We start from the raw sequence: 20,392 nt of genomic DNA on the forward strand, positions 1-20,392 counted from the left end.
TCCACCACCCTCAACTGCGCAGGAGTCGCCAATCTGATTCTGGCGATACTTATTCTGTGCTTAGGGGGCTCCACTATGAGTCCCGGACTCCCCAGCAACTTGAGAAGTCTGTAATTTGTCGGTCCCATGACTGATCTCATGGGAATCCTAGTCAGATCAGCCGTCTTCATCATTCTTGCTCTTGAGAAATGCGTTTCGTGAGCCTTTAGCCAGTCAACGCACTGGTGCCGACTCAAGTCCTCGTGTGACACATGCTTGAGCCCCAGGACTTCTGCCAACTCCTGTCTGCACTCCAGATCCTCCAGGTCCAACTCTTTTACTTTCTCCAGATATCGCGTCCGGCTTGCCCCCGCTGGCTTCTCCACTCTCTTATTCTCTACCACCACCACTGAGGACACCACCGAACTTTGGGGCGTTGATGACTCCGATTCTTCGGCTTCGATTGGCGTGGAGCCCGGTAACCTAGTCCGGCTGCTTCTCGAGCTGTCTCTCGAGTCGACTCCCGCTCCCAGATGACTGGACAGGGGTCTTGAGGCAATGAAAGTGGGATTTGGGGGTGGACCGTATGTGAATCGGGCCGTCACAAGCAGGTCTGCCTCCAACTCATTTATCTGCATCTGGAAGACGTCGTTCAACCACTCCACGCCCCTAGGCCTGTCGAAGTGGATTCCATCTGAGGACGCATCCTCTGGGAAGGACCGCTCCATCTGATCGGCTACGTCCAACAATCTGACGGGGAGAACACTCCTTTGATGTATCTGCCTGATTATCTTGTTCAGGATCCGCACTTTCTCGTTCATCTCCATCGCGTGTAGGTCGGCCATCATGTTGTAAGGGATGGTGCAAACTGTGAGTATGGCGAGATCCAACTGAATCCGCAACTCTTCCAGGATGCAGCTCATTTTATCATGTAGCCTCATGATTTTCCTTAATTCCCCTCTGGACACAACATTGGTCCCCATCATTAGAGCCATTGTGTACATTTTTGCCATCCCTACCATCTCGAGTGATACCAACATCTGCGGCGTTGCGGCTCCAGAGAAACTCAAGACTCCAGTCTACCTGTGCGACTGGATTCGGGTCAGCACCCGTACCAGGCTGTCCCCTACGATCAGGTGAACTGCACCCTTCGGTATTCGCGGCTGTGTGTAGTATTCAACCCAGGACGCGTCATGAAAACAATCCCTTCTCGCCCGCTGCGCCACGTTCCAATCCATTCGGTTGTGCCTGTGGTATCTACCCTCCGTGTTTTTCTTGTAGCTTGCGATCACCACGCTCCTGACCGGTTGCTCTCTCCAAGTTGGGGGTACCTCCGCTCTAGCTGGACTTTCACGACTTCTCAGCTGTAGCCTCTCGTGTAACTCCTTAAGACGCGACGAGCTCCCGCTACCTGACTGCTGCTCGGGGTTGAGCTCGGGGTGTATCCAGGCAGTGCCACGTCCATCAACGGGCGTATCGGTTGCGTCGTCTCCGAACCGTGCAGGGAGGACACTGATTCGGTTGGTATCCATACTTCCAGCCCCTCGTTTATGTTTTCTTGAGCCGCACGGTCCAAGTTGAATCGTCACTTCGACCTGGGAGCCTCATCCAACTCCATACGCGACTTCGGCCTTGAGCTCGCAACAGCTCGTTCCGTCGTCCTGGTTTCCTTTTGCTGTTGTTGATCGAGCTCTCGTTGTCGCCTCTGGATCCTTCCAAGTTCCGACTTCAACTGCTCGCAATTCGCCGCGTTCTCTCGCACCCTCTGCTCTTGCTGGTATTCTGCTCTCAACATCTCAAGGCCACGACGCGCCTGGTCCCTTTCCAGGATCGCCTGGTCTCTCTCCAGATTCGCTTGATTTCTCTCGAGCTTCGCGCTGTTCTTGTCAAGATTCGCTTTGTTCTTTTCCCTCTGCGCCCTCTCAAGTTCCCTATTCAAGTTGCTGAGGTCAGGATACGTCTCTTCCGTTTGCTGGGCTCTCGTCATAGAAAGTGGCTTGCTCGTGGACTGGCTAGCCGATCTTGCTGACGGTCTGACCGGCAATGGGAATTCTCCCGCGCCGTACTCAGTGTTGTTGCTTAAGCCAGGATTCCTCGCCAAGTCCAATCCTCTCACCCCTCCATCCACGTTCCAGGATAGCCACCTGGTCTGTTCCTGATTGGATATGCCTTCCGTGGTGTAGCCGACCATCAAGACAGCTTCGGTCGCGGACTCCCTGCACTCACCTTGTTCTTTTAATTGCAGGATGGCGTTCAACATCACTGCCATCCTCTCCTACAATTGGTTGTAGTCCAGGTTCCTCAAGCGTCTGTACGACTCATCGAGCGTCGGCCTCTTTAGCGCCGCAGGCATAAATTTCCAACATCGATCTGCCATTTTTACAATTTCCAGATTATCTCGCGCTCCAACCAACTCAAGAATTACCGTACCAACTTGAGTGTTACCGTACCAACTTGAGTGTTACCGTACCAACTTGAGTTTTTGAGAAATCACTTCCGAATATTGCTGATCCTGAACTTTGTTCAGAACCTTCTATTCTCTTTCCAATGAGTGTGTTTGAGTCGTCAATTTCGATTTAATCAAAGCAATCTGAAAGTAAAATCCACTTTTTAGACCAAGGTGTCATGTTCCTAACCTAAACCCCCCCATTATCGTAGTTAAAACCTTATCCCTTCATTTGTTTTACTAAAATAATTCTATTGGAAGTTTTTTTAAGAGCATGCAGATTCATTTAAAGTTTTAGCACCGTCACTCTTCAAATTATAATTGTCATGCCAATCACGTTAAAATCCTTCTACCTGCTCCGAGATCCCCATGTACCCTTACTCAAGATCCACATATACCCCCAACTCAAGACCTCCGTTGTCCACCCGTAGCTCAGGCGATACTCAAGTAGTATTTCTTGTGTAGGTGTACCATTATCTCCGTTTCTGCGAAGACCACGTGTAGGATGGCATATAACTCCCTTGGGCTCAACTTGCCCCTGTTTGGGTCATAAACAGGCATCGATGACTCCACTATCCCTCTTTCAATCATGAAATCTTTTAGTCTCGTTAGTGCTAACATCACGTGCTCAGGATCTATCGTTTTTCTTTCATTGACCCTCGTCACTAGAAAGCATAGGTATTTGCCCGGGACTTGTGCCACTGATGGGGGAAGCGCAGCCATTCCTCCCAGCCCCGGTCTTTGTCTGAATAGAAACTCCACGTTCTGGTATTCTCTCTTGAAGTCGGCTTCTAGTCTTGATCTCAAGGTTATGTCCGCTGTTATACAAATCGCGCTGGTCCTGTCTGACAGGATGAAGTCGCTGTCCGTTATCATAATGTTCTCCGAGTACTCGTTCGGAATATCGAATTTTGTCTTGAAGTTCCTTCCTATGGTAGGCTCAGCCTCCTCCTCGCCCAGTTCCAGCTCACTTGTTTCCCTTACTTCCTTGAGCTTTTTTATCATCAAATTTTTGGTGAGTGTAAGTCCTACCCCCACTCCCGGACAAAAATATTTATCGACGTCCGTGTCGATGATCCTGGGTCTAATTTATCTGGTGGTATTTCGAGCAGCCTGTCGGTTGCCGTCCACACGAAGAGGGGATCTTCCGTTTTCACGTGTTGTTCTGCTGACACATCGACCTGCTGGATGCTTAGCCCTTCATCTCCTTTGCTCTTGACCTCACGCATCCACTCTAGTATTCTCAGGTTCTTGTTCTCCCTCCTCTCTATCTCGCTCTGCTCCAGATCTGTTTCTTGTTCTGGTGTGGAGTAGTCCTCCTTTGGGTAGTGTTCGCTGTCGTTGATGATATGCCATTCATCGTCTGCCACCAATTCCTCTACACTCAGTAACTCGTGGCTCAATTCTTCAGGCCGTATCTTGTCAATCAAAAAGGCATCCCCGTACCTATTGTACCTCATGCTTGTCCGCTTACGATTACCGCTCCTGGTTCCTGTCGTTATCGGCAAGTCTGGTTCCGCCCACTTCGGCACCTCGTCCTGCTCCGGATTGTTCCAATTTTCTTCCACAAAGGATTCTGCCTCTGAATCCGCTTCTATTTTTTCATTGTCGTCCAAACTGAAGCCCTAATTGCCATCGTTTTTCTCTCTTGTGCCTTTTTCATTCACCTCACACGCTGGCTCCACCAGTAGGTACTCGAGTCTTTCCATGTTCTGTGGTACGCACCAGTCTTCTTGTGATGGTACATGAGGCTTCAGATTTTCATAATGTGCTGCGCGCCCCGTATTCAAACGGTAGAACTGTCCTTGTTGGTGTACTTCCGTTATCTTGAATGGTACTCTCGATTTCTTAAGTTTTTTCTTTGTCCCTTTTGGAGGTATGACATTCTGGAAGACCCACACGTACTGGCTGACTGCATATGGTTTCGCTTGCATTATCCTTTTAACGTATTTCTTGCGCTGTCTCATTTGTGCTTGCGCAGTATTCCTCCTGCAGAGCTCGTTTAGTTCCTGCTGTCTCCTGATCGCTTCTTTCACATAAGCTTGAGGCGACGCCTTTTTCCCTTCGCACTCCGGGTAAAAGAATGTTGGGGGCATTGCTCTTTTCTTGCCTGTCAACATCATGAAGGGACTGATTACTGTTGTTGAGTGTTGCGTACTGTTGTACGCCCCTACCACCTGCGGCAGATATTTATCCCAATCTAACATGTACCTTGAGCAGTATACCCTCAGCATGTTCACCAACGTTCTATTCTGTCTTTCTACCAGCCCGTTGGTCTGGGGATGGTAGGTCGTTGAATGCGTTTGAGCTATGTGAGACCTCTTCATCAATTCTTTCGTCAAGTCCCCCACGAACGCTTTGCAGTTGTCCGACTGAAAAGTCATGGGACAGCCATACCGTGATATCCAATGTGTTAACAGGTGGTCACAAATTTTCTCTGCCGAGGCTGTCTGACGCGGCATTGCTTCCGCCAGCTTTGTGAAGTGATCTATTATGACTAGTGGTGGTCTTTTGGTGGTCTATTTGCACGACTTCGTTGAATTCCGAGCTCTCAACGGACTTGAGTGGGAACTCCATCTTCCTTGGGTCTTTCACTTGCAGGCATGCTAGGCATGTATTCACCCATCTCTCGCAGGCTTTCCTTAATCCTGGCCAATCAAACCTGTGAAGTATTCTCTGTTGCACCTTGTCTATCCTCTGGTGCCCCATTTGATCGTGCGATCTGAATAACACTTCGGTCTGATACAACTGTGGCAATATGATGAGGTTATGCTTGTGTAATATCTTCTCCTCATCCTTTCTCTTGCACGCTACCACCCCATCAGCTGTGTGATAGAGTAAATCTTTTCTTTCTTTGTAAAACTGGCTCAAGATCTTGTAGCTGTCTTCTTCCAGGTCCCCCTTCTCTTTGGACCCCGTCCGGATCCATGTGGAGAGGTTACTTGTCATCTTGTCATTCTCTTGGACCCTTATTAGATCCGACAGCCTATATCTCGCCTTGACATGTTCCATTAGTGCCATTATCTGACCATTCATTTTCCAAGGGTTGTGGATGTCATCTTTCAGCTTTACGCACACTATCCTATTCATGATCTTTCTATCGTCTTCTGGCACCATATTTGTTCTGACATTCGAGTTGCTTGATAGTTTCCTGAACGGTTTCCTCGATACCGCAATTTTTTCAAGTTCTTCACCTCCTTGTACTTCTTGTTCATCCGAGTTGTTCGTTCCTGAGGAGGGATCTGTTTGTAGCTCCCTGTCTTGCTTCAGCCTTACCGTTCTAGTCAAGAACACCGGCACTTTACTCTCATTTGCCATTATCAGATTTACCGGTTTACTTACGTACTTCCTATCCGGGTTTCGAATCCTGAACATGGCATTGTTTAGATCAATCGTTACGTCGAAGTTCCTGATGAAGTCTCTGGCCAAAATGAACTGATCAGACTCGTCTAGGTTCTCCACCACAAGAAAGCTCATTCACAGGTTGCGTTCCCCCAGATTTAGGGCTATTATTAGTGTTCTGCCTAGTACCCGCAGCGCCCCTTTGTTCGCAGCTGATAGCCGTATTCTTGAGTCAATCAAGTCATCTTTGTCGATTTCCATTCATTTCCAAGTTTCCATTGGTATAACACTCAAGACCGCTCCCGTATCAAGTAACCCACGTAACTGAGTCTTCTTGCCACTTATGTCCAGCACATGTGCTGATACGTCCGCTTCCATCCCGATGTGCATTGCATCTTCTTCCAGCATGGCGCAGTGTCCACTCGATCTCACTTTTAGTTCTTCTTTGCCCACGTAGATCTGCCCCACTAGATCTTCATCTGCCCCTCTACTAGTGTTGGTCTTTCTGAGAAATTTGAACAACTCGAGAGTCCATCATCTGTCTCTGACTTAAGTGACTTTACAAGACCTGATGAACCTTTTATTTTATTCAATCGTCTCAAGATGCAAATCTTGTCCCTGTGATTGGGACATTCAAGTACATCATTCTTTTTTACAATTTCAATCATTTCATATCGAGTTTTCACGGGTAAGGCATATCCCAACTTCCTTCCTCTCTGGATTGTTATGGGTATGTCAAGAGTATTCAACAAGACACTGACGCAGAGACCGCTCTTGGTTATCGAGAAGGATCTTCCTAAAACAGCAGCACTTTGACTGTTTGGATTGGGAACTATGCATACTTGCTTACTATCACCTAATTCATTAAAGTTTTTCATCCGTAAGCTTACAATTGCCGCTTCGTTCGCCTTCAGCCTTACCGTTCTACTCAAGAACACCGGCACTTTACTCTCATTTGCCATTATCAGATTTACCGGTTTACTTACGTACTTCCTATCCGGGTTTCGAATCCTGAACATGGCATTGTTTAGATCAATCGTTACATCGAAGTTCCTGATGAAGTCTCTGCCTAAAATGAACTGGTCAGACTTGTCTAGGTTCTCCACCACAAGAAAGCTCATCCACAGGTTAAGTTCCCCTAGATTTAGGGCTATTATTGGTGTTCTGCCTAGTATCCGCAGCGCCCCTTTGTTCGCAGCTGATAGCCGTATTCTTGAGTCTAGCAAGTCATCTTTGTCGAATTCCATTCGTTCCCAAGTTTCGATTGGTATAACACTCAAGACCGCTCCCTTATCAAGTAACCCACGTAACTGAGTCTTCTTGCCACTTATGTCAAGCACACCTGCTGATACGTCCGCTTCCGTCCCGATGTGCATTGCATCTGCTTCCAGCATGGCGCAGTTTCCAATCAATCTCACTTTTAGTTCTTCTTTGCCCACGTAGATCTGCCCCACTAGATCTTCATCACATGTTATCATGGTTTTCGTATAGATGTTTATCCCATCTATATTCAGCATCACCTCATGCGGACGATAAGCTTCTGTATATATGTTCTCAACACGGACTGACTTGCTGCCACCTCTTGTGAGAAGCTTCTCAAGGCTCTAGAAGTCGTCTGTGGGCTTATCGCACTCAAGTAATCTGCGTACAAATCAATGTGCATTATTGTCTGATCGCTGGGTTCGTTCAAGTTCCTCGTTACTTCATGGCCGCCCACAGTGATTATTGACATTATGTTAGCTCCGATCTTTGTTATGTCGAATGGTTTTCCCGTCACCATTTTCAGAGTGTTGCAATTTCCACTCTTTGTTGACCCTGCTACGGCTTCTGGCACCGGTACCGACCAACCTAACGTCTCGTTTAACTTCTGCTTTTCGATCTCCTGTTTCAATCGTTGCTCTATTTCCTTCGTCGCTAGGTCCTGTTTCACTTTGTTAATAGCCTCTGCCGCCGCCTTCTCATAATTTATCTCTAGGGCATTCCTGGCCGTGGCCTCTATTGCCTTGTTGACTTGCGTTACAGCTTTCACCGTCTTCGTTGTTAGTTCCGCACTCGGTGCTTCTGAATTTTTTGTTTCAAACTCAGTTTGTCCGTTTCTCTGGTTCTGCACCGCCGCTAACGCCAACTTATTCTTGGGGTGACTCTGGTTCTTGACTGCCTCCCAAAACAAAGGACAGTCCATCCTGAAGTGCCCTTCTTGATTGCAGAAGAAACATCTCGCACCTATCTTGATGATCAAGCCACTTTAGAACTCGTGTTCTTCTATCTGGCTCATATCTTCCTCATCGGGTTCATATCCCAGAATCTTCATGCCCTGTTTGTATGTTGTGCAATCCGCCACGTGATGATCAGTTGACCCGCAGTTTGCGCATGATCTACGTTTGTCCATGTCATCTCTAGGCTTATACCATGACGACCTTTGTGGTTGACTCCCCCCTTGCATGTTCCTGTTATCCGAATATGAGTATTTCTTGGGTTTCATTAGCATGTACTCTCTTGACTTCTGTCTCATCTCTTCTGGAGTCGGTGCGCTGTCTTTCGACAGTGTATAGTATGTTGCTAACATTGTTCTCAAGTCGTCACTTTTCACCCCATCGATGAACTTCGAGGCGATGCTAAAGTTCCTTCTGTTTGTTGACTCTTCAGGATCACTCTTTCGTCTCAAACTCTCGAGATCATCTAGGAACCGATCAATTGATTTATTGTTCCTTTGCCTTCTTTTTTCGAATCTCATCATCGCTTGGTGACCCTTCTTGCCTGACCCGAATCGATTCAAAAATATCTCGAAGATCTTGTCCGCTGTGTCGCGTTCCTCTTCTTTCTTTGCAACTACACATTTCAACGCCGTGCCTTCTAAGTTGCTGAGTATCGCTGTGCATGCTTGCCTCTCATCGTTCAAGTTGTCTTGTTCTAAGTGCAACCTCATGACTTCTACCCAAGTGTCAATGCATCCATCTGAATCATCTTTGAACTCCTTCGGTTTCTTGAAGGTTTTCCTGGATTTGTTGCTTCCTCTGTCACTCGAGTCGGTATTCCTTGTGGCGAAGGCTTCTAGCGTCCTGTTCATCATTTCTCAGGTGCTAGCCCACGTCATGGCACCATGTCCCGCATTATTGTAGGTCGTGGAATTGCCTGGACCCTCGTCGTATTTGCGGTTCCACTTTTCATGATTGTCTTGCCCCCCCCCGGTGCTGTGCTCGCTGCATCCCGGGGTAATGGTAACGGCGTTGACTGCCGTTTGTTCCGTTGTGGTTCCACGAAATCAACTCTGTTACCTTGCGTTCGATCCGTTGCCGGCCTATCTTGTGATGTAGAGTTTCTCAAGATGGCATCTAGTTTTGCCTGTATGGCACATGAAATCAGCTTGGTCCCTTCTCATTGTGTCCATTCTCGTTTCCAGACTCCCCAACTGTCTGTTCACAGCGTCATACCGTTGCTTCATTTCTTGCATGTCTTTTTTGATGTTCTTATCTCGCTCTCCGTCAGTGGCCTCTACCTTGTCTGATATCTGCTGAAGCTTTTCTTCTGTCGCCCTCGCCAGATTGAAATAGTTGTTGTCCAGGTACTCGTGTTTGTTGTATCTTAATTCTTTCTTTATCACATCTCTATCCTCCTCGCTGTGCTTTAGTTTCTTGTCGATCTGGTCTAGCTTCGCCATCAAATCGCCCAGTTCAAGAGGAGTTGTTGTTTCATGGTCAGCTTTGGCTATATTGTTGGCTGCTGCCCCTGTTTAACCTGGTCATCGTCTTGGTTGGCCTCTGTTGTTATCATGGAAACTGTTCCAAATGTTTTGCCCTTCACGGCTTTCGGTTCTTCCGTCACTCTGTTTCTCGATTTCATCCCGACCATCATTGCTATCCTTTCTGTAAATGACGTTCTTTTTACTTGAGATTCGTCCTTTACTGTTTCTGGCGTGTTGCCCGTCGTGTCCTCCCCCTGTCTATCGGTGAGAGTTCCATGGATTTTTGATTTTGTTCCTCTGCATTCGGCATCGGTGTCGAATCCGTCGTCTTCTTCTCCACCTCATCAACACTCTGGTCTGGTGTTTCTAGGTCAATCTCAGCGTTCCGTTTGTTTCCCCTCAGCGCCCTCTTTTGTCTTGTTCTCTTTTGAACTTCTTGTGTTGACCATGCTCACTGAAAAGTTCTTCATTGTTATTCTTGGGCCAACCGTTGTCACCTTTCGTTGTGACGAGTTATGTTTTGTCTTTGACTCCGTAGCTCTTTTTTTTTCAGCTATCGGTACCCTGCTCCGTCTCATGATTTGTATTTACAATTATTTCTATTTACAATATTACTATTTACAAAATTCTATTCTAAGGATCAATTTTCTGATAATAAATAAAATAATAAAAAATAACGTTTCTATTTTCTTTTAAAATTTTACTAATTCGTGATCCTAACAGAATCGGATCTATCGCGATTCAACGTCCCGACTAGTCCTATTGCTTTTGATCTAGTTACTTCGACCTGTCTTAAGACCCTTTAGTACCGTCACACCACTTCTTTGTACCGTCCCAAGACCTCCCGGTACTGTCCCAACACTTCGATGTACTGTCCCAACACTTCTATGTACTGTCCCAACACTTCTCTGGTGCTGTCCCCAGACTTCTAGGTACTGCCCCAAGACTTCTAGGTACTGTCCCAAGACTTCTAGGTACTGTCCCAAGACTTCTAGGTACTGTCCCAAGACTTTTTGGTACTGTCCCAAGACTTCTAGGTACTGTCCAAAGACTTTTTGATACTGTCCCAAGACTTTCTGGTACTGTCCCCAGACTGCCCTCTCCCAAGACTGCCTGTCCCAAGACTGCCTGTCCCAAGACTGCCTGTCCCAAGACTACCTGTCCCAAGACTGCCTGTCCCAAGACTGTTGTCCCAAGACTGCCTGTCCCAAGACTGCCTGTCCCAAGACTGCCTGTCCCAAGACTGCCTGTCCCAAGACTGCCTGTCCCAAGACTTTTTGGTACTGTCCCAAGACTTTCTGGTACTGTCCCCAGACTTCCCTCTCCCATGACTGCCTGTCCCAAGACTGCCTGTCCCAAGACTGCCTGTCCCAAGACTGCCTGTCACAAGACTGCCTGTCACAAGACTACCCGTCCCAAGACTGCCTGTCCCAAGACTGCCTGTCCCAAGACTGCCTGTCCCAAGACTGCCTGTCCCAAGACTGCGTGTCCCAAGACTACTGTCCCAAGACTGCCTGTCCCAAGACTGCCTGTCCCAAGACTGCCTGTCCCAAGACTGCCTGTCCCAAGACTGCTTGTCCCAAGACTGCCTGTCCCAAGACTGCCTGTTCCAAGACTGCCTGTCCCAAGACTGCCTGTCGCAAGACTGCCTGTCCCAAGACTGCCTGTCCCAAGACTGCCTGTCCCAAGACTGCCTGTCCCAAGACTGCCTCTCCCAAGACTGCCTGTCCTAAGACTGCCTTTTACCACCACTTGAGCTCTAGCAAAATTTTTTCCAAAAAACCCAGTCTTACTGGCCAAAAGTTAGAATTACAAGCCCCCTTGTATATATTTCTCTTTTTGATGCAAGTTGAAACCCAACTTGTTCGAGGTGTCTTGTGATCACCTGTTTGTCCAAAACCGATTAAAACTTTTTACCAAAAGCGTCAAAATTTGAACAGAGAGAAAAAATTTTATAATGATAAAAACAGAGAAATAAACCCACCTTAAATTCAAAGGTGACTCGTGCCAACCCTTTATCTGAACAACAACAAAAAAATGTCTGGTACCCGATTGCCTTCTCCTCCCCCCTGCTAGCGGTTTTATGGGGTATCACAAAAACTGTCTATGTCCGTTCCCCCCTCCCGATCCGACCAGGTTACCTACCTTAACTCGATGTTAAGTTTGAATATCCGTTTCTTATAATCAACGCGTGTAAGAATCTAATGTAACTAAATCGACGATGCCGATCAATTAGTTACTCTAATGTGTCCCCCCCTTTTACACTTTACAACCACCAACCTCTAACCTAACCAGCCCCCCTTCTAACCTCCCCCCTCTTTAGCCCCTCTTAAGCCGAAAATTACCTTAAGCGCCGGGTGCTAAATCAATCGAGAGAAAATCGTAGAACCTGTTTCCAGGCCTGCTTGAGTAAAAACTTCCTCAAAACAGTGGGGTTGCGCTTATCCAATTTCACACATATCTCCTATAATGTAATGTGGATTTTAACGATACCCGATTGACCAACTTGAGAACACCCCCGTCCTCTCTTGTTGCTCTGATTCCGTGCCGGTTGTTTCCTTGACTTGTCCTGCACATGACCACCAGCACCACTTTCCCACTTGGCTGGTCACCTGTTCCAGTCAAGTCTCCTAATGGTCCAGCTAAGTCCCTGTGAACCACTTTCCCACTCAACTGGTCACCTGTTCCAGTCAAGTCTCCTAATGGTCCAGCTAAGTCCCTGTGAACCACTTTCCCACTCGACTGGTCACCTGTTGCAGTCAAGTCTCCTAATGGTCCAGCTAAGTCCCTGTGAACCACTTTACTACTCGACTGGTCACCTGTTCCAGTCTCGTCTCCTATTGACCCAGCTAAGTTGCAAGCTATCTGAAAACCCTTCACAACGACCCACACTCGGGCACCTTTTCAGATTGCTGAAATGATCGAAATGATCGGTCTTATAAAAAACAGTATGGTTATACTATTTAATTAATATAAAGGTTTGATCCAACTAATTTGGTGTCAAAGTCTTTGTCATTTTCTGTTTTATAGTTTTTGTTCCTTTTTCTGTTCTTTTTCGGTTTTTGTTTTGCTTTTTGTCTTTTGCTCGTTTTTTTGTCCCCCTAGTTACCCCCTTACTCGGTTAGCTAAGCCTCGTTCGGAGAGCGTACCAGGAAGTTTTCTCGAGTTTTCTTAAAAAGCTATCACGGTACAACCGGAAAGTTTACACGTTCCCGCTGAACCGTACCACCGGTACTCTAGAATGGGCATGTAGCCCGGAGCTGCGTCAAGTGTGTTCGACTCCGTAGTCATAATATCGTAAAAACACCCAAGAGCGCCATAAAAACACTATGTAACAGTCGCCTACTTGAGAATAGGCCCTATAACCATTGGCTCAAGAGTCAGGGACACTATCTCTCGTGTTTTTCTACCTCAAAACGGTCGGAGCCAATTCGGTTCGCTTGCGACATGAGACTAAAAACCCGTTACAGCTTAAAGGCCGCTACCAAAATATCCCCCACTCTAGAAAATAAGAACGTCCCCATACTTAGGTCTCAAAATACCTAAAATACACGAACTCCCTTAAAAACAGGGTCGGAACAATCCGCAAGTTACTTTTTATTAGACAGTGAAACTTTGCTCCATTTCAGATGGATCAACCTAAAACTCTCCTTAGCTCAACATAACAATCAAAAAACACACTCGAGAAAACTAAATTGGGTACTCACATATCAGCACACTCAAGAATTGGAGTAACGAAATCAGTAAGCAACTCGAGAATTAAGTATGATAACTTGAGAAGTTTTATACTAATTAATTTCAACAAGGGAAATAAGTTTTGACTCAAGAATTGAATTTTTGGTCTGAACCATTGGGACACCCCAGCTGTCCACCTTTCCACTGAGGGTTCACTCTAGTTCAGCTCGAATAAATGTATTCTCCTTCTGTAATCACTCCTTCTCCTATTTCAGGATAAGACGGCTCTACTCGTGGTTCTTTTATATCTGGAAGTTGCGAATAGCAATTTCCCGCTGTTTTTTTAAGTACTTTCCCGCGATTGTAAATCGGATGTTCTGATCTTCCAATTTTGAGATTATCAGTTTTCGCGAGAAAGTTGAGCATGACAGGCTTAATTCGAATTTTTTGAAAAATTAAATTTTCTCCCAAAATTGCACAGTTCGTATTCCTCAAGGTCAAACTTCCAAATATGACCGACTGGCACAACACTTCAATTGTTTCAATGATCAAGGAGGTTTAAAAAAAGGATAATAAAAGGTAACACATTCAATATGCTACCAGTAAATTAATTTAACGCTTAGCTTGCAAAACTTATGAAATCTTTTAAAATCAAATTAAATGGATATGATTCGCTATTGTAATAATAATAATCATGATAATAACAAAGGGTTTAGGAATGTAATCCAAGGGTTCGCATAAAACCCTGTCATTGCATTGTTCAAAGTTTAGTTTTCAGTTATAAGTGTAAATTTCTTCAGGTCTCTACAGTTGTTGCATTCGCATAAAATACACCAAGTGCATGTGTCTGATTCGTTGTAGCGAGTTTTGAAAAATTTTGTGTACATTCCTATAAGTCTGTTTTTGCATTCTGGGCCAAACAATATGTCACATTTGAAGTATTCTTTGTACAGATTAGCAAGGTGACATGCCCGAAACCAGAAATCCGACTTGCACTTCTTCAGACGCATTTGTTTGCAGACGAAATATGTTACAAGCAATTGAGGTTTTCATGTCATTTTTGTTAGATGTCGTTTTGATCGTGTGTTAAATTACCTGGTATTATTGAAACAAGGAGGCAAAGTATTATAATATGATATAAAGAAAACAATCAATGAGAACATTTCCGATCAATTATGAATTATCATCAGACTGAAGTGAAGCAAAGATACGGGATGTGCCGATCGGTCAGATTCTGAAATTTATCTTGATTTTTAGGAAAACGGTGATTTTTGAAAATTTCGTGTTCGTTTAACAGTCGTCCGCTCATGTCAGTTATGAGGTTAAGAAAAAGAGGCCCTATAAAAATTGGCTCAAGGGTCAAGTACACTATCTCTTGTGTTTTTGTACCTCATTCTGTCGGAGCCAATTTGGTTCGCTTAAAACATGGGACTACAGAATTGTGTTACAGCTTGCAGGCCACTACCAAATACGCCGTCCCCCTCCGCACTTTAGAAATAGGAACGCCCCATGGCTAGGTCTCCAAATACCTAAAACACGCGAGCTCCATTAAAACTAGGGTTGGGAACTCAAGTTTTTACTGGGCATTGAACCTTTGATCCATTTCAGATGGATCAACCTATAACCAATAACCTGCCTTATCTCAACATAATCGGGTAAGACAAACTCAAGAAATTAATTTCAGTACTCACACAGTGACGCGACTCTATAATTGATTAAATCATATAATAAAAAAAACTCGACAAGTTTTTGGGAATAAGAAGTTTTGACTCAAGAATTTTAGTTGTTTGGACCATTGGGCAGCTTCACTCGTCTGCCTGCGAAATCAAGGTTCTTTTTTGCCCAGCGATGGCATTCTCGGTTGAATTCGCAATGTTCTCTGTCGGGAACAAGACAAATATACTCAAATTGCTGATTTCAGTGAAATTGCGAAATGAAATTTTACTCTAGCACATACTTTATCGACTTTTTTGCAATTATGATTCGAGTCTTCTCATCCAAAAATGTAACATTCGCCCGGAAGTACATATCGACGGAAAGTTGAGCATGACAGGCTCAATTCGAATTTTTTGAAAAATTAAATTTTCTCCCAAAATTGCACAGTTTGTATTCCTCAAGGTCAAACTTCCAAATATGACTGACTGGCAAAACACTTCAATTATTTCAATGATCAAGGAGGATATGAAAAAAGGATAATAAGTGGTAACACAATCAATATGCTACCAGTGAAATAATTTAACGTTTAGCTTGCAAAACTTATGAAATCTTTTAAAATCATATTAAATGGATATGATTCGCTATTGTAAAAAAAGTAATCATATTGATAGAAACAAAGGATTTAGGAAGATAATCCAAGGGTTCGCATAAAACCCCGTCATTGCATTGTTCAAAGTTTAGTTTTCAGTTATAAGTGTAGGTTTCTTCAGGTCTCTACAATTCTTGCATTCGCATAAAATACACCAAGTGCATGTGTCTGATTCGTTGTAGCGAGTTTTGAAAAATTTTGTGTACATTCCTATAAGTCTGTTTTTGCATTTTGGGCCAAACAATATGTCACATTTGAAGTATTCTTTGTACAGATTAGCAAGATGACATGCCCGAAACCAGAAATCCGACTTGCACTTCTTCAGACGCATTTGTTTGCAGACGAAATATGTTACAAGCAATTGAGGTTTTCATGTCATTTTTGTTAGATGTCGTTTTGATCGTGTGTTAATTTACCTGGTATTATTGAAACAAGGAAGCAAAGTATTATAATATGATATAAAGAAAACAATCAATGAGAACATTTCCGATCAATTATGAATTATCATCAGACTGAAGTGAAGCAAAGATACGGGATGTGCCGATCGGTCATATTCTGAAATTTATCTTGATTTTTGGGGAAACGGTGATTTTTGAAAAATTCGAGTTAGTTTAACAGTCGTCCGCTCATGTCACACATGAGGTTAGGAAAAAGAGGCCCTATAACAATTGGCTCGAGCGTCAGGTACACTATCTCTTGTGTTTTTGTACCTCATTCTGTCGGAGCCAATTTGGTTCGCTTAAAACATGGGAATACAGAATCGTGTTACAGCTTGCAGGCCACTACCAAAAACGCCGTCCCCCTCCGCACTTTAGAAATAGGAACGCCCCATGGCTAGGTCTCCAAATACCTAAAACACGCGAGCTCCATTAAAACTAGGGTTGGGAACTCAAGTTTTTACTGGGCATTGAACCTTTGATCCATTTCAGATGGATCAACCTATAACCAATAACCTGCCTTATCTCAACATAATCGGGTAAGACAAACTCAAGAAATTAATTTCAGTACTCACACAGTGACGCGACTCTATAATTGATTAAATCATATAAGAAAAAAACTCTACAAGTTTTTGGGAATAAGAAGTTTTGACTCAAGAATTTTAGTCGTTTGGACCATTGGGCAGCTTCACTCGTCTGCCTGCAAAATCAAGGTTCTTTTTTGCCCAGCGATGGCATTCTCGGTTGAATTCGCGATGTTCTCTGTCGGGAACAAGACAAATCTACTCAAATTGCTGATTTCAGTGAAATTGCGAAATGAAATTTTACTCTAGCACATACTTTATCGACTTTTCGCAATTATGATTCGAGTCTTCTCATCCAAAAATGTAACATTCGCTCGGAAGCACATATCGACGGAAAGTTGAGCATGACAGGCTCAATTCGAATTTTTTGAAAATTTAAATTTTCTCCCAAAATTGCACAGTTTGTATTCCTCAAGGTCAAACTTCCAAATATGACTGACTGGCACAACACTTCAATTATTTCAATGATCAAGGAGGATATGAAAAAAGGATAATAAGTGGTAACACAATCAATATGCTACCAGTGAAATAATTTAACGTTTAGCTTGCAAAACTTATGAAATCTTTTAAAATCATATTAAATGGATATGGTTCGCTATTGTAAAAAAAGTAATCATATTGATAGAAACAAAGGATTTAGGAAGATAATCCAAGGGTTCGCATAAAACCCTGTCATTGCATTGTTCCAAGTTTAGTTTTCAGTTATAAGTGTAAGTTTCTTCAGGTCTCTACAATTCTTGCATTCGCATAAAATGCGCCAAGTGCATGTGTCTGATTCGTTGTAGCGAGTTTTGAAAAACTTTGTGTTGTGTACATTCCTTGAAGTCTGTTTTTGCATTCTGGGCCAAACAATATGTCACGTTTGAAGTATTCGTTGTACAGATTAGCAAGGCGACATGCCCGAAACCAGAAATCCGACTTGCACTTCTTCAGACGCATTTGTTTGCAGACGAAATATGTTACAAGCAATTGAGGTTTTCATGTCATTTTTGTTAGATGTCGTTTTGATCGTGTGTTAAATTACCTGGTATTATTGAAACAAGGAGGCAAAGTATTATAATATGATATAAAGAAAACAATCAATGAGAACATTTCCGATCAAATATGAATTATCATCAGACTGAAGTGAAGCAAAGATACGGGATGTGCCGATCGGTCATATTCTGAAATTTATCTTGATTTTTGGGGAAACGGTGATTTTTGAAAAATTCGAGTTAGTTTAACAGTCGTCCGCTCATGTCACACATGAGGTTAGGAAAAAGAGGCCCTATAACAATTGGCTCGAGCGTCTGGTACACTATCTCTTGTGTTTTGTACCTCATTCTGTCGGAGCCAATTTGGTTCGCTTAAAACATGGGACTACAGAATCGTGTTACAGCTTGCAGGCCACTACCAAATACGCCCTCGCCCTCCGCACTTTAGAAATAGGAACGCCCCCATGGCTAAGTCTCCAAATACCTAAAACACGCGAACTCCCCACCTGAAAATAGGGTGGGGAACTCAAGTTTTTACTGGGCAGTGAACCTTTGATCCATTTCAGATGGATCAAGCTATATCCAATAACCTGCCTTATCTCAACATAATCGGGTAAGACAAACTCAAGAAATTAAATTCAGTACTCACATAGTGACGCGACTCTACAATTGATTAAATCAAATAAGAAAAAACTCTACAAGTTTTTGGGAATAAGAAGTTTTGACTCAAGAATTTTAGTCGTTTGGACCATTGGGCAGCTTCACTCGTCTGCCTGCCAAATCAGGGTTCTCTTTTGCCCAGCGAGGGCATTCTCGGTTGAATTCGCGATGTTCTCTGTCGGGAACAAGACAACCCTACTCGACTTGCTGATTTCAGTGAAATTGCGAAAAGAAATTTTACTCTAGCACATACTTTATCGACTTTTCGCAATTATGATTCGAGTCATCTCATCCAAAAATGTAACATTTGACCGGAAGTACATATCGAAGGAAAATAAAGCTAGGCTCTAAAACGACTGGCTAGCGTCTAAACACAGCTCTACAGGCTTTTCACCGTCCCTGCCAAGACAGTTCTTTTGGTGGTCTTTCTAACATCGGGTCGACAAAACGTTACTGTTTCCGGCTTCGGTCAAAACACTCAAACTAACTTAATTATATGCAAAATAGTGAGCACATGGCTGGGTCTCAAAATCCCCAGTCCACGAGGTCACTCCTAAAAACAGGGTTACTACTATTTTTTATATTACTATTGTTTTTTTCTCAGTAGATAAAAATCATCAACTCAATCGAAAATGGATCAACCCTTTCCCTCACTCCTACCTTCTCATTCTCTGATAATGAATCTGGATGGTAATTAAATTCAACTCAGGACGTAACCAGGAAGCTAAAAGTTTTTATAAAACAGTTTGAGTCTCGTTTGCCACTCCGGATTTTGGAATCCGGGAAATAGCACTCCTATTTGTTTCCGGAAGGCTGGACACGTCGTCCCAACGCCCTTCCTTGTTCTTGTGAACTGTTCGGTAACAAAACGATTGTAGCGGCACAATCGTTACAACTCGGAGTGGTTTCTGACAACTTACAGTCATAACTTCAATCTTTCGTTATTTTCTCGTAGCTGTTTTCACTGCAACTCTTGTTGTTCTGTTTCGCCGTTTCAGTGTGTGCGAAATATAAAAAAATTACTTGTCGTTCACGTCTAATTCGAAACTTTAAAAATTAGCATGTCAATTAAAACTAACCCTGTAATATTCGCCCAAATACTACACAGTGACGGAGCGTAGAAAAAGTACCTATTAACGACTGGCAGTCGTCAGTTACCTTAATTCTACTCGTTTTTCACCGTCTCTACCTTGCCAGTTGGTTTTCTGGTCTGTTTAGGGCTAAGTAACAAGTTACTATTTTTAGGCCATCAGTCAAACGACTTTTGATCAGCTTTCGTTTACATGAGAACACAAACACATAGCTGGGTCTCGGATCCTCAGACTACGTGATTGCTATTAAAAACACGGCTCGAATAACCTATTTTACTATGTTTTTGGTGACAATTCTATGTTAAGTCCATTGGACATGGATTGACCCTTTCCTCTTTCTAGCTACTCATATTCTAAAATATCAAACAATACCGGTGTTAATTCAAAATTTTCACTATATTTGCTGTTGTTCCTATTTTTTCTACCTCTTTCAGTCAAAATGGCCAATTTTGTATTTCTGAGAAATATTCGTTCGACAATCGAAATTTTGAAAATTGAAATTTCTAAATATTTCTACCCTCCTTCGCAGCACTTTTTTGTCTTTAAGGCTTTTAATCGTTTTTTCGTGTTTCGCCGGAAGATTGCGCTGTGCCAGTCTGGCAGAATGGCACATAATCCCCGGACATTTCCCATCAATGTCCCTATTGATCGCATAACACAGCGTTATCGTCAAGTAGTGTTCCAGTTCCCTATAATCAACCTTACAAATCGCATTAGAAAATGAAATTTATCTACTCCACCTCAACTCACTACGTGTCACAAATGGCATTATACTACATCTCACTGCCTTTTGAACATTTTCACCCAGTAAAAAGATACTACTTTCAGGCCATCAGTCAAACGACTTTTGATCAGCTTTCGTTTACATGCGAACACAACCACATAGCTGGGTCTCGGATCCTCAGACTACGTGATCAGAATATGTGGGTTGACCCTTTCCTCTTTCTAGCTACTCATATTCTAAAAGATCAAACAAAACCGGTGTTAATTCAAAGTTTTATGGCATCAGAGTAGCTAAAAAGTCAGTTTATTATAGTCCTTCACCATAAACTGTCTCTGGGGTGCCGAGCCTCCGCTTCCGTAATTTTCCTGTAATAACGTCGTTATTACTCTCAATTCGTGGCACGGGAGGGTACTGCTCTCCACTACTTCCCCACTGAAGCCTTCCTTCTCACTATTTTCTTCTGCTAAGGGTCTTATCATGCGTGATCGTCACG

The 20,392-nt window shown here is 43.7% G+C and overlaps 1 protein-coding gene across 2 annotated transcripts in view; it reads right to left on the minus strand.

Moving 5' to 3' along the window:
* Positions 1-20,392, minus strand: part of LOC134839138 (transcription factor Dp-1-like) — a 367,543-nt gene that overhangs the window by 154,121 nt on the left and 193,030 nt on the right. The window lies entirely within an intron of this gene.

The sequence above is a fragment of the Symsagittifera roscoffensis genome, chromosome 2, assembly GCF_963678635.1.
Source record: "Symsagittifera roscoffensis chromosome 2, txSymRosc1.1, whole genome shotgun sequence".
Classification (NCBI taxonomy): domain Eukaryota; kingdom Metazoa; phylum Xenacoelomorpha; order Acoela; family Convolutidae; genus Symsagittifera; species Symsagittifera roscoffensis.